The following is a 12,340-nucleotide window of genomic DNA, read 5'->3' as shown; positions in this document are numbered from 1 at the left end:
CGGGTTTGAGCCCTGGTCCAGGAAGATCCCACAGGCCGTGGAGCAACTAAGCCCGTGCGCCACAACTACTGAGCCCACGAGCCGCAACTACTGAAGCCCGCGTGCCTAGAGCCCGTGCTCCGCAACAAGAGAAGCCACCGCAATGAGAAGCCCCACACCGCAACGAAGAGTAGCCCCCGCTCGCCGCAACTAGAGAAAGCCCACACACAGCGACGAAGACCCAACGCAGCCAAAAATAAATTAATTAATTTAAAAAAAATACCTTTCGCAAGGCTACAGATGCCAGAGATAGTGATTCCTCTGATGAATCTGAACAAAGTCAACTGAAAACCTTCTGGAAAGTATTCTCCATCCTAGATGCCATTAAGAACAGAACATTTGTGATTCATGGGAAGAATCACACTAATCAACATTAACAAGAGTTTGGAAGAAGTTGATTCCATCCCTCATGGATGACATGGAAGGGTTCAGACTCCAGTGGAGGAAGGAACTACAGATGTGGTGGAAACAGCAGGAGAGCTAGAATCAGAAGTGGAGACTGAAGATGTGACCGAATTGCTGCAGTCTCAGGATAAAACCTGAATGGATGCGGAGCTGCTTCTTATGGATGAGCAGAGAAAGTGGATTCTTGAGATGGAATCTACTCCTGGTGAAGATGCTGTGAAGATCGCTGAAATGACCACAAAAGATTTCAAACGAGATGGTTTTATGCTTTATCAACATAAACTGTGTTGATAAAGCAGTGGTAGAACTTGAGAGAAACGACTCCAATTTTGAAAGAAGTTCTACTATGGGTGAGATGCTATCAAACTGCGCTGCATGCTACAAAGAAACTGTTCCTGAAAGGAAGAGTCAATCCACCTGGCAAACGTCACCGTGGTCTTATTTTAGAAACTGCCCCAGCTGCCCCGAACTTTGGCAACCATCACCCTGATCAGTCAGCAGCCACCAGCATGGAGGCAGGACCTTCTACCAGCAAAAAGATTAAGACTCACTGAAGGCCGGGATGATGTTAGCAGTTTTTAGCAATTTAGTATTTTTAATTAAGGGATGTACATTTTTTTAGATACAATGCTATTGCACACTTAATAGACTACAGTGTAGTCTAAACATAACTTTTATATGCACTGGGAAACGAAAATATTCATGTGACGTTTTATTGCGATATTCACTTTACTGCAGTGGTCTGGACCCAAACCCCCAATATCTCGGAGGTGTGCCTGTAGATCTGTGAAAGAGTCGTGAAACCTTTCCGTTCACCACTAGGGGGCACCAAAGGACAATGACAATAGAGCAAAATGAAAAAGGCTGGCGCTGTTACCAAAGATGTATCTTGTTTTCTTGTCTGGAGTTGAAGTTAACTACTTCATGTCATTGTTGGGTTCAGGGTGGGACAAAATATGCCATCATGGCATGTTGACTGTTTTGAATTAAAGTAATTTAAGAAAGAGCTGAGGCAAGAGGGAAATTTTGACCCTCCTGTCTCCCTGGAAGCAGGAAACAAATCTCCCCTGTGAGAGGTGGATTCCTTGCCTGCGGGGTAGAAGGGCACCCTTATCACCAGCGATGGGGAACTGGGGGCCGAGAAACCTGTATAAACACACCTTGTTGCTCCTTTACTACCCAAACCCAAACTCTGTTTAGATTCTTCACTAACTGAGCACCCAAAGCTTTCTTTTCGCTGTCAATTTCTCACAGAGTTATTGTTTCTTTGTCTAAAAATTATAAAAGCTGCCTCTCTGGCCACTGCCGAGGTCCCGTTTCTACGAGACCTCAGTGGCACAATTAAAATGTGTTTCTATTTCTTCTGTTATTATGTCTTGTGTCGATTTTATTATTAGTCCAGCCACAAGAACTCAAGAGGGATAGAAGGGGAAATCTCCCCTCTCTAGCATCATCATTGGCTTGATCTGAAGCTCTTGGGCTGGTAGTTCTCTTCCAAAGGTCATTTACTTCTGGACAATACATAAGAATGCTGTAACGTTTCCCAATAAAATCCTTTCAATCAAGGCAATGATAGTTTTTCTCCTGATTTTTAAAAGTTCAGTCTCTTTCAAAAGAGTAAATTTCCAAGTTTCCAATCATGTGGAGGCTGAATAGGTGGATATTTGGGGAAGCTTGCTTATACCTATTGATGATAAAACTGGACACATCATAGAAGTCCTCTGTAATACTTAGAACTGTAAGCGTGCAATGTGGCAGGGTCCACAGTCAGAAGTGGTTTCCTAAATGCATGGGTTACTCTATGTGATAGGGACAGAGTAAAGGGACAAAGTAGTTGATTAAGTAGTTAATCCCACTAGGGGACTGCAGGTAAAGAAAGAAGTATGGGACACCCCTGTAAGTTAATGATTACTCAAGAAAGCAGGTTTTGGAAGAAATAGACAAATTCTTTGAAAGGTATAACTTTCCAAGACTGAACCAGGAAGAAATAGAAAATATGAACAGACCAATCGCAAGTAATGAAATTGAAACTGTGATTAAAAATCTTCCAACAAACAAAAGTCCAGGACCAGATGGCTTCACAGGTGAATTCTAACAAACATTTAGAGAAGAGCTAACACCCATCCTTCTCAAACTCTTCCAAAAAATTGCAGAGGAAGGAACACTCCCAAACTCGTTCTATGAAGCCACCATCACCCTGATACCAAAACCAGACAAAGATACTACAAAAAAAGAAAATTACAGACCAGTATCACTGACGAATATAGATGCAAAAATCCTCAACAAAATACTAGCAACCAGAATCCAACAACACATTAAAAGGATCATACACCATGATAAAGCGGGGTTTATCCCAGGAATGCAAGGATTCTTCAGTATACACAAAGCAAATTTTAGGATTACTTGTTCTAGTTCTGTGAAAAAAGTCCTGGGTACTTTGATAGGAATTGTATTAAATCTGTAGATTGCCTTGGTTTAGTATTTTAACGATATTAATTCTTCCACACCATGAACACGGTATATTTTTCCATCTGTTCGTGTCATCTTCAATGTCATCAGGGTATTACGGATTTCCAAGTACGGGTCTTTTATCTCCTTAGGTAGGGTTATTCCTAGGTATTTTATTCTTTTCAATGCGATAGTGAGATTGTTTCTTTAATTCCTCTTTTGGATAGTTTGTTGTTAGTGTCAGTTCATCTTTTAACACATTGATGAACCAACATCTATAATTACTAGGAACTAAAGTCCACACTTTATTCGGATTTCCTTAGTTTTCACCTACTGTTCTTTTCCTGTTCTGGGGTCCTGTATTACGTTTAATCATCATGTCACCGTAGGCCCCTCTTGGCTGTTGTAGTTCCTTAGACTTTCCTTGTTTTTTACCTTGACAGTTTTAAGGAGCACTGGTCAGGTATGTTATGAGATGCCCCTCTATTGACATGCGTCTGATTCTTTCCTCATGATTAGACCGGAGTTTTGAGTTTGGGGAAAGAAGCTGGAGAGGTGATGTACCATCCCACCATATCAAAGGTGTGTACAGTCAACCTGACTTCACTCTCCATGGTGACCTTGATCACTGTAGCCAAGGTAGGCTTGTCAGGTTTCTGCACTGGAAAGCTACACTCAAACACCCTTCCAGACCCACAGTCTTGGAAGTCAGTCACTCTGTGCAGCCCACACCTAATTAAAACACAAGGAGTCAGGTTCCACCTCCTGGAGGGCAGAGTATCTGCATGAATTACTTAGAATTTTTCTGCATGGGAAGTTTGTCTATTCTCCCTGGCTTATTTATTCAGTCATTTATTTGTATCAATATGGACTCATGTCTCACTAATATTTTTAAAGAACCAGGTTCTGGCTTTGCTTTTCCTAGTGTTTTGTATTCCACGGGTTTCTGCTCTAACCGCTTTATTTCCGTAGCTGTTGTTTCCTTAAGATGATTCTGTTTTCTCTAATTTTGGGAGTTGAACATTTACCTCATTTGTTTCATTCTTTCTGATAACTGTAGTATGAGAAGGGGTCAGCAAGTTTCCTCCCCACCTCCCTCCACCCACCCAGGCATCCTCTCCAGGGCTCTGGAAACACTGCTAGGCTTGGGTGTGAGACTCCAAGTCTGCTCCCATGGCTGCCGTTTCTCTAGGGATGTGAGCTGCTCCACCCTCCTGACCGACCTCTTCAAGGATGCTTTGCATTATATAAACATCCCACTCCCTTTAAATGTCCATGGGGCTTGCTTTGCCATAGAAAGACAACGAGTTACTTGCACAGGCCCAGCGGCCGTGGCTCACGGGCCCAGCTACTCTATGGCACGTGGGATCTTCCCGGACTGGGGTATGAACCCGTGTCCCCTGCATCAGCAGGCTAACTCTCAACCACTGCGCCACCAGGGAAGCCCCCCCACCCCCTTATTATTTTTAAGAGAAGTATGGCATTTCCAAATGTGGTCAATTCCTAGTCCCGAGAGCTGATCCCTGAGTTAGCCACCAGATGAAGGACCATCTTATCAATTACACATCCAGCTAGTTCTGTAAAAGTAACACAAAAGGCCTCTTGCCTCAGAGTTTTACCGGTTTCCCAAAGCACTCTAAATGTTTAAATTTCCTGTACATAACCATATTTATAAAGGGAATAGGTAAAAGGAAAAATAAATAAGCTTATTTATCCACATCATTCAGCAAAACCATCTATTCAAGACTTGGGACTTCCCTGGTGGTTCAGCGTCCAGGCTCCTGATGAAGGGGGCCCTGGTTCGATCCCTGGTCAGGGAACTAGATCCCATATGCCGTGTGCATGCCGCAACTAAGAGTCCGCGTGCTGCAACTAGAAAGATCACATGCCACAACTAAGACCCAGGGCAGCCTAAATAAATAAATATTAAAAAAAAAAAAAAAGCAGCTGGGACTTACAACCCCCGTGAGTAGCCGGTGAGAATTCCACACCTGCCCCCAGCCTTGCCCCGAAGCCAGAGCCCCCAGAATGTCTCCTGAGGGAGACCCTGGTCCTTGTTTAGTCCCAAGTGGATTTGTTAGTTCGTTTGTTATTCAGCGAAGGAAAAATTCAGAACTCTGACAGAAATATATCAAAAGGGATGTCCAGAAGAGTCCTCGGAAGAGTCGATATGAGAGGACATTGGCGAGAACTGGGTAATAACCCACCCTCCGCTCTTGAGAATGTCTTTCCTTGGACAACATGGAAACTCAGAACGAGGAAGGGAAAGAGGCCGATGATGAAGACACCTTCCTGCCTCACCTGACCCTGCGATGCACAGTCACTCTCCAGACCACCTCTTCATTTATCAGTCAAGGCACGGAGAGCCGCGCTCGTCTACCTGCTGAGGAAGCGGTGCACACACGAGCGGCCGCACGCACACATCACGGGACACACGGGCTTCCTCCTGCACCCAACCTCCGCCTCGGCCCCGCACATGCCCGACTCGCTAGGCTCCCTTAACGCCAGCTCACCAGGCCCGGCTTCGTCCTCGTGAAGGCAGGAACCTCGGTGGGCGCTGAGCTCCGGGCGTGTCAGCCCACCCGGCCTTCCAGAACGACCCCGGCTGCGGGGGAGGGAGAGGCACAAAGGCCTCGCCTGTCGGCACCCAGGCCAGACCTCAGCTGAACAGAGGCGCCCTGCGGGCGTCCTCACCTCCCACGGTGTCCCCCTCCTGCGGCCCTGCCCCCGCCCCCCAGGCGTCCCCGTCCCCGCCCCGCGTGGTTTCCCACATCCGGACGCCTGACCAGGTGGAGGTGGAAGGCTGGGGGCCGCCTAACACCTGTCCTGGCACCTGTCCTGCGTCTGAGGCCCACGTCCCCCTCTGCCGGGTCCGCTTCCCTCCTCTCCCCTCCGCACATGCCAGACCCAAGAGCGCTCCCTAAGGAGCATCTGCACATATTACCATCTCAAAATCTGCTTCTCGGGCTTCCCTGGTGGCTCAGTGGTTGGGAGTCCGCCTGCCGATGCAGGGGACGCGGGTTCGTGCCCCGGTCCGGGAGGATCCCACATGCCACGGAGCGGCTGGGCCCGTGAGCCATGGCCGCTGAGCCTGCGCATCCGGAGCTTGTGCCCCGCAATGGGAAGGGCCACGGCAGAGAGAGGCCTGCGTACCGCAAAAAAAAAAAAAAAAACTGCTTCCCGAAAAACTAAACGCAATAATTACGTCAGGAGTGGTCCCCCCCAAAACGGGCAAAAAGGTGGGTTTTGGTGCTGGAGCCCACACAAGTGTCTGCTGGAGCACAGACAGCCTCGGGCACAAGGTCACGATCCACGTGGGAACTTCCATCACTAGTCAACTTAGTGTATAATGTCAAGGAAATGGGACAACAGAGGAATCAGGCGGCTTTGTTAAGCTTGACTGAAGTTCTGAAGGAGAACAGTAATTCTCGAGTTGAGAAGGCATGAGTCACCCCGCGGGCTGGTTAGAACAGATCGTTGCACCCCAAGCCCAGATTTTCTGGTCACTCCGGGGCGAGTTCTGAGAATTTACATCTCTCACAAGTTCCCAGGTGATGCTGATACTGCTTTGGGGGACCACACCTTGAGAACCACTGCCTAGAAAATCTCAATGAAAGGCTGAGTGCAGTTAACACAATGATAGACAAGTGTGAAAGCCAGAACCTCCTTGCTAGAAAAGATGTTCTCACTTCCTGCAGGAGAGCAGAGAATGCTGAGGCCCAGGCCTTCACCCACAGAGAGTAGTGAGCTCCAGAGTGAAGCTTCCATTGAAAGAAGGACGGCTCTGACAAGATTGGAAAAGGTTGGGACCCTGCTATCTGGGTTGATGCCCCTGAAAATCTTTGTTCCCAAATCCCTCCAAGCCTGCAGGAGTGGCCCAGACCTCCCTGTTAAAAGCTAACATCCCGGGGCTTCCCTGGTAGCACAGTGGTTAAGAATATGCCTGCCAGTGCAGGGGGACACGGTTCGAGCCCTGGTCCGGGAAGATCCCACATGCCGCAGAGCAACTAAACCCATGAGCCACAACTACTAAGCCCGCGCGCCACAACTACTGAAGCCCACGCACCTAGAGTCCGTGTTCCGCAACAAGAGAAGCCACCGCAATGAGAAGCCCATGCACCACAATGAAGAGTAGCCCCCTCTCGCTGCAACTAGAGAAAGCCTGTGCGCAGCAACGAAGACCCAACGCAGCCAAAAATAAAAAAGTAAAATAAATTTTTTTAAAACACCAAAAACGAACATCCCCTGCTTGCTTGAAGACAATACAGACACAACATGTGCCTCCCCCAAACCCCCCAGGATCTGCTCCACAGGCTTTTAGGCCAATAACTAACCACAGGCTGGGTGTGTGTGCAGGGGACGCGGGTTCGTTAAGTTGCTGCAGAAGCTAGCCAGCTTGTGCCAGCAGGAACCTGGAGAGGATGCAAGGACCAGATGCTGGTGGTACTTGATGAAGAGCAGGCAGAACATAAGGTTGGACAAGGGGGAGGTTATCCATCTTGTGAGCACTTTCGACAGACAGAGAGTTTAATACCTGACAAGGATCCCGAGATGAGGCGATCTCACCACTAGGATGGCTCCCAGAAACAGAGAAAACCGTAGCCCACACTAGTGAAGCAGAAATGTTGGCACGTAGCAAAAGGCGGAAGAATGCATTTAAAGGCTCAAAGTCAGACGGCGGAATGTTATTCAGCCTTTAAAAAGAACACAGTCCTTTCAGAGAGACAGCTACACTCCCGTGTCTGTTGCAGCATTATTCACAACAGCCAAGATATGGAAGCAACCACACTGCCCATCAACGGATGAGGACAAAGAAGCTAAGGTGTGTATACACACAGTGGAATATTATTCAGCCAGAGAAGGGAGGGCATCCTGCCACTGGCAGCAACATGGATGGACCCTGAGTACACAGTGCTAAGTCAGACAGAGAAAGACAAGTCAAGTATGGTATCACTTACACGTGGAATTTTAAAAAGCCAAACTCGTACAAACAGAGTGAAATGGTGGTTACCAGAGGCCAGGGGGTTGGGGGATAAGAGAGATGTAGTTTAACGGCACAAACTTACAATAAGTAGTAAATAAGCTATAGAGATCCAACGCATAGTATAATGAATACAGACAACAACACTGTACTATAATCAAATTTTCTAAGAGACTAGAACTTTAAAAAGAAAGATTGGGGCTTCCCTGGTGGCGCAGTGGTTGGGAGTCCGTCTGCCAATGCAGGGGATGCGGGTTCGTACCCCGGTCCGGGAAGATCCCACATGCCGCGGAGCGGCTGGGCCCGTGAGCCATGGCCGCTGAGCCTGCGTGTCCGGAGCCTGTGCTCCGCAGCGGGAGAGGCCATAACAGTGAGAGGCCCACGTACCACAAAAAAAAAAGAAAGAAAGAAAGGATTGGTAAAAAGAAAGGATTAGGAGTGGCCCAGGTTCAATCCCTGGTCGGGGAACAGAGATCCCACGAGCCATGTGGCTCAGCTAAAAAAAAAAAAAAAAAAAAAAAGGATAATTGCGTCATGTGATGGAGGTGCTAACTATCACTACAGTGGCACAGGTTGCAGGCTAAACTAGGGTCTCTGAGAGCAGTCGGGGCGATGACCACCCTTCTCCAAACAAGAGGCCCAGTGATGCCACTGAACCCTCCAAAGCCAGGAAGATGCAATCGCGAGTGGCCAGGTGCAAGGGTCAGTTTCACAGGGGTTAATGGAACATGGCATCTCTAGGGGAAAAATATCTGGGTAGCCAATAGGGGTACTACTTAGTCTGTACATAAAAAATCAAGCTGGATGGTCAGGAGGCTGAGGGCAGCAGCCACAGTAAAAAGTTCTGCTGTTGCCCAGCCTCCAGACGGAGGCCAGTTTCCAAACCTGAAACTCAGTGACCTGCAGGAGGAAGGAGCTGGCAGTATTGTGGCAACTGTACGTGGTAATGATTCCGGAGTCCTTCACATCCAGGAACCTAGAGTCACTTACGCAGGTAATGTACAATGGAAAAAGAGAATACCCAAGCATCGTAGGCAACTGGACACAAGGTCCTAGCTGACGGGGATTCCTATGGGCTTAGGGCATCATCGGGGCCCCCTGCCGGAGTGCGACCTGTGGCAGTCAGGTGATAAATGGAGTCCTGGCCCCCCGGGGTCCACTGGATCCATACCCACTTGGTGGTCATCTCCCAGCTCCCACTTCCCAGCGTATGATTGGAATGTTCATACTTGAGGCTGGCACGACCCCAGCACCAGAGCTGGACCCCAAGAAGGTTAAAACTCAGATGAATGCACCTGACCCCCAGACTTCAGTAGGTCTGGGGTGCGTTCTGAGAACGTGCATCTCTAACAGGCTTTAGTGGACTTGGGAGCAGAAAAGAACACTGGCGGGTCCAGGCTGTGCCGACGGCAAGCCCCGTCTTTTGGGCTAAGTGATCCTGCACATCCTATAGTCTCAGGGGTATCAGTGGTGGGAAAATAATGCCATGTGGAATTTATAGCAAGCCCCCATGGGAGAGTCGTAATGCAGACCCTGAGGCCCTGGAGGAAGGCCACAGTCGTCTGCAATGGAGATTCGCACACCTTTGGAAAAGCACCCCTGCCACGCTGGCCCTGGTGATGGCCATAGGGCACCACGTGACTCTACAGCCACCTCCAGAATCCCTGAGCTGGGTCCTGTCAGAACCACCAAGTCGCTAGATCAGGTGGGCCAAGCAGCAGTCCGTCATGAGACGGAAGTGGTACAGCCGGGGCGTCACCAAAGCAGGACCCAAGGGCACAAGGAGCTGCATGAAGAGACCCCATCACCCACCACTGCTGCACCAGCCCTGCCCTCAGCTCACACCTCTGGCTGCATGGTGGTGGCTGGGAAAGACAGTGGGGGGTGGGGATTCCCCCCATGGGAAGGGCTTCAGATGGTGCCCCTGGTCATCCGCTGTGTGGAGAGGGACCCGAAGTTAAAACACATACAGCCGCATGCGCAGAGGCAGCGTACTCCCTATTAACTGCGAGAGAGTCCGTCCCACCACCAAAGGGCAACAAGAAACTAGGAGGTCTGGGTAGAGGCAGGTGTTTGGATCCATTCAGGTGTAGGCATGAGGTCCGAGTGTTTTTCTGGTGTGAGTTAACCACCCAGCAGGCCAGGTAGACTAACCGACTTGGGAGCCAATGTCGGCCGGTCTCTGTCATTGGCCACCACAGCGTGCACCATGCACCGTGGGCACGTGAAGGCATCAGCCGCGGTGAAGGGAGGGATCCTGTGTGTGGACCCGTGGCCTCGGCTCTCAGTCACCCAGGCTGGTCTAGCGCCTGCCACTGCTGAGCACCAGTCCTGCCAGCCGCAGAGCAAAACTAGGTCCCCGCTATGGCGCTGTCCCCTAGAAGACCACCCAGTCACTTAGCAGAAAGCTGAGTACCTTGGACCCCCCTCTCCTCTGAAAGGGGCAGCAAGTAATTTTGACAGGAAGAGACACATTTTCCATACACGAGTTTGTCCACGGGACCTCGGCCAGCATCACCAATACAGGATCCCACATAATATCACCTCAGACTCAGGGACCCACTTTATAGCACAGGAGGAGCAGAAGGGACACGTGGCCAGGGATCTCCAGTCCCACCAGATGCCACAGCACCAGGGAGCTGCCAGACACACACAGCGACAGCATGATCACAGCCCAAGTGCCGGCTCAGAGATAGCCTACGAGATGACATGCCGTCCTCCAGGAAGCTGTCTACACCCACCGCAATGGCATTTATGAGGTGCTCTGTCACCAGCAGGTAGAACATAGGGTTGTGGAGCAAAGAGGGGAAGGTGACATGCCCTGTCCAAGTGACCCACATGGGTAACTGGTGCTTCCTATCCCTGCAAGCCTGGGAAAAATTGTACGAAGACCCTTTCTGTATTACTCTTAAAGGTGCATGAGAGGGCTTCCCTGGTGGCGCAGTGGTTGAGAGTCCGCCTGCCGATGCAGGGGACGCGGGTTCGTGCCCCGGTCCGGGAAGATCCCACATGCCGCGGAGCCGCTGGGACCGTGAGTCATGGCCGCTGAGCCTGCGCGTCCGGAGCCTGTGCTCCGCAACAGGAGAGGCCACAGCAGTGAGAGTCCCACGTACCGCAAAAAAATAAAAAAAGTGCATGAGAATCTATAATTAAAACAATAAAATTTTCTATTAAATTCTAGGTACAAGTAGACCTCAGAACTATTGTGAGCTCAGTTCCAGACCACTGTAATAAAGCAAATACCACCATAAATCAAGTGACACAAATGTTTTTTTTTTTTTGGTTTCCCAGTGCATGTGAAAGTTCTGTTTATACTTCACTATAGTCTGAAAGTGTGCACTAGCAATGTCTAAAAAAATGTACATACCTTAATTTAAAAATACTTTCTTGCTAAAAAATGCTAATCATCACCTGACAAGGCGGCGTTGCCCCAAACCTTCAGTTTTGTAAAGAAACACAGTATCTTCGAAGCGCAATAAAACAAGGTATTCCTGTTAATTTTATACTAAAGGCAAAAGTCAAAACACCTCATGGGTGTACTGGGAGACTGTTCTGGAATGAACTGTGTCCCTCCCAAAGGTTCCTATGTGGAAGGCCCACCCTCAATGTGACTGCATCTAGAGATAAGTGGAGTCATAAGGGTGGAGCCCTAATCTGATAAGACTGGCATCCTTATAGGAAGAGACACCAGCGTGCTTTCATCCCCCTCCCCTGTCCTCTCCCCTCTCCCAGCTCATCCAAGGAAAGACCATTTGGATCCAGAGACAAAGCAGCCATCCAGGCCAAGGGCACTTTGGAACTTGGACTTCTAGACTCCAGAATTGTGAGAAAATGAATTTGTTGTTTAAATACCCAGTCTGTGCTATTTTGTTATGGTAGCCTGAGCTGATAAGTACAGACACATATACAAGAATATGCACTCTAGCCTTCATTATAATAGCCAAAAACTGGGGGGAAAAAAAGTTCATCAATATTAGAATGGATAAATGCCTTGTGGTATATGTTTATACAATGAAATACTATACAACAAGGAAAATGAATGAAACATAGCTACAGGCAACAAAATGGATAAATCTCACAAACAATGCTGAATCAATAATGCTGGACATCTAATCACACAATATGTATTTTTCTACTTTTTCATAAATGAAGTAAAACTTACACATAATGTTTAGGAATGAATGCTTAGATGATAAATACAAACGAAAACAAGGAAGTGATTACCATAAGAGAAATTTTGTTAAAGAAGGAGCAACTGGGAAGGGCACAAGGGGAGCCCCAGGTGCCTGTGGACAACAGCATTTTTTTTTAAACCTCGATGGTTGTTACATGGATAATCATATTGTGATATTTACTGACCTCTACATTCATGTTTTGTGCACTTTTCTACTTGTGTATTACATTTCACAATTTAAAAAAATTGTGATATTTCCAGGAATGACCAAGAATAAAAAAAAAAGCAAACAT

This window comes from Aethalodelphis obliquidens, unplaced genomic scaffold (genome assembly GCF_003676395.1).
Source record: "Aethalodelphis obliquidens isolate GAN/ISIS:26980383/991018 unplaced genomic scaffold, ASM367639v1 scaffold3, whole genome shotgun sequence".
NCBI classification, from domain to species: Eukaryota; Metazoa; Chordata; class Mammalia; order Artiodactyla; family Delphinidae; genus Aethalodelphis; species Aethalodelphis obliquidens.
Note: the sequence above shows the minus strand (reverse complement) of the source record.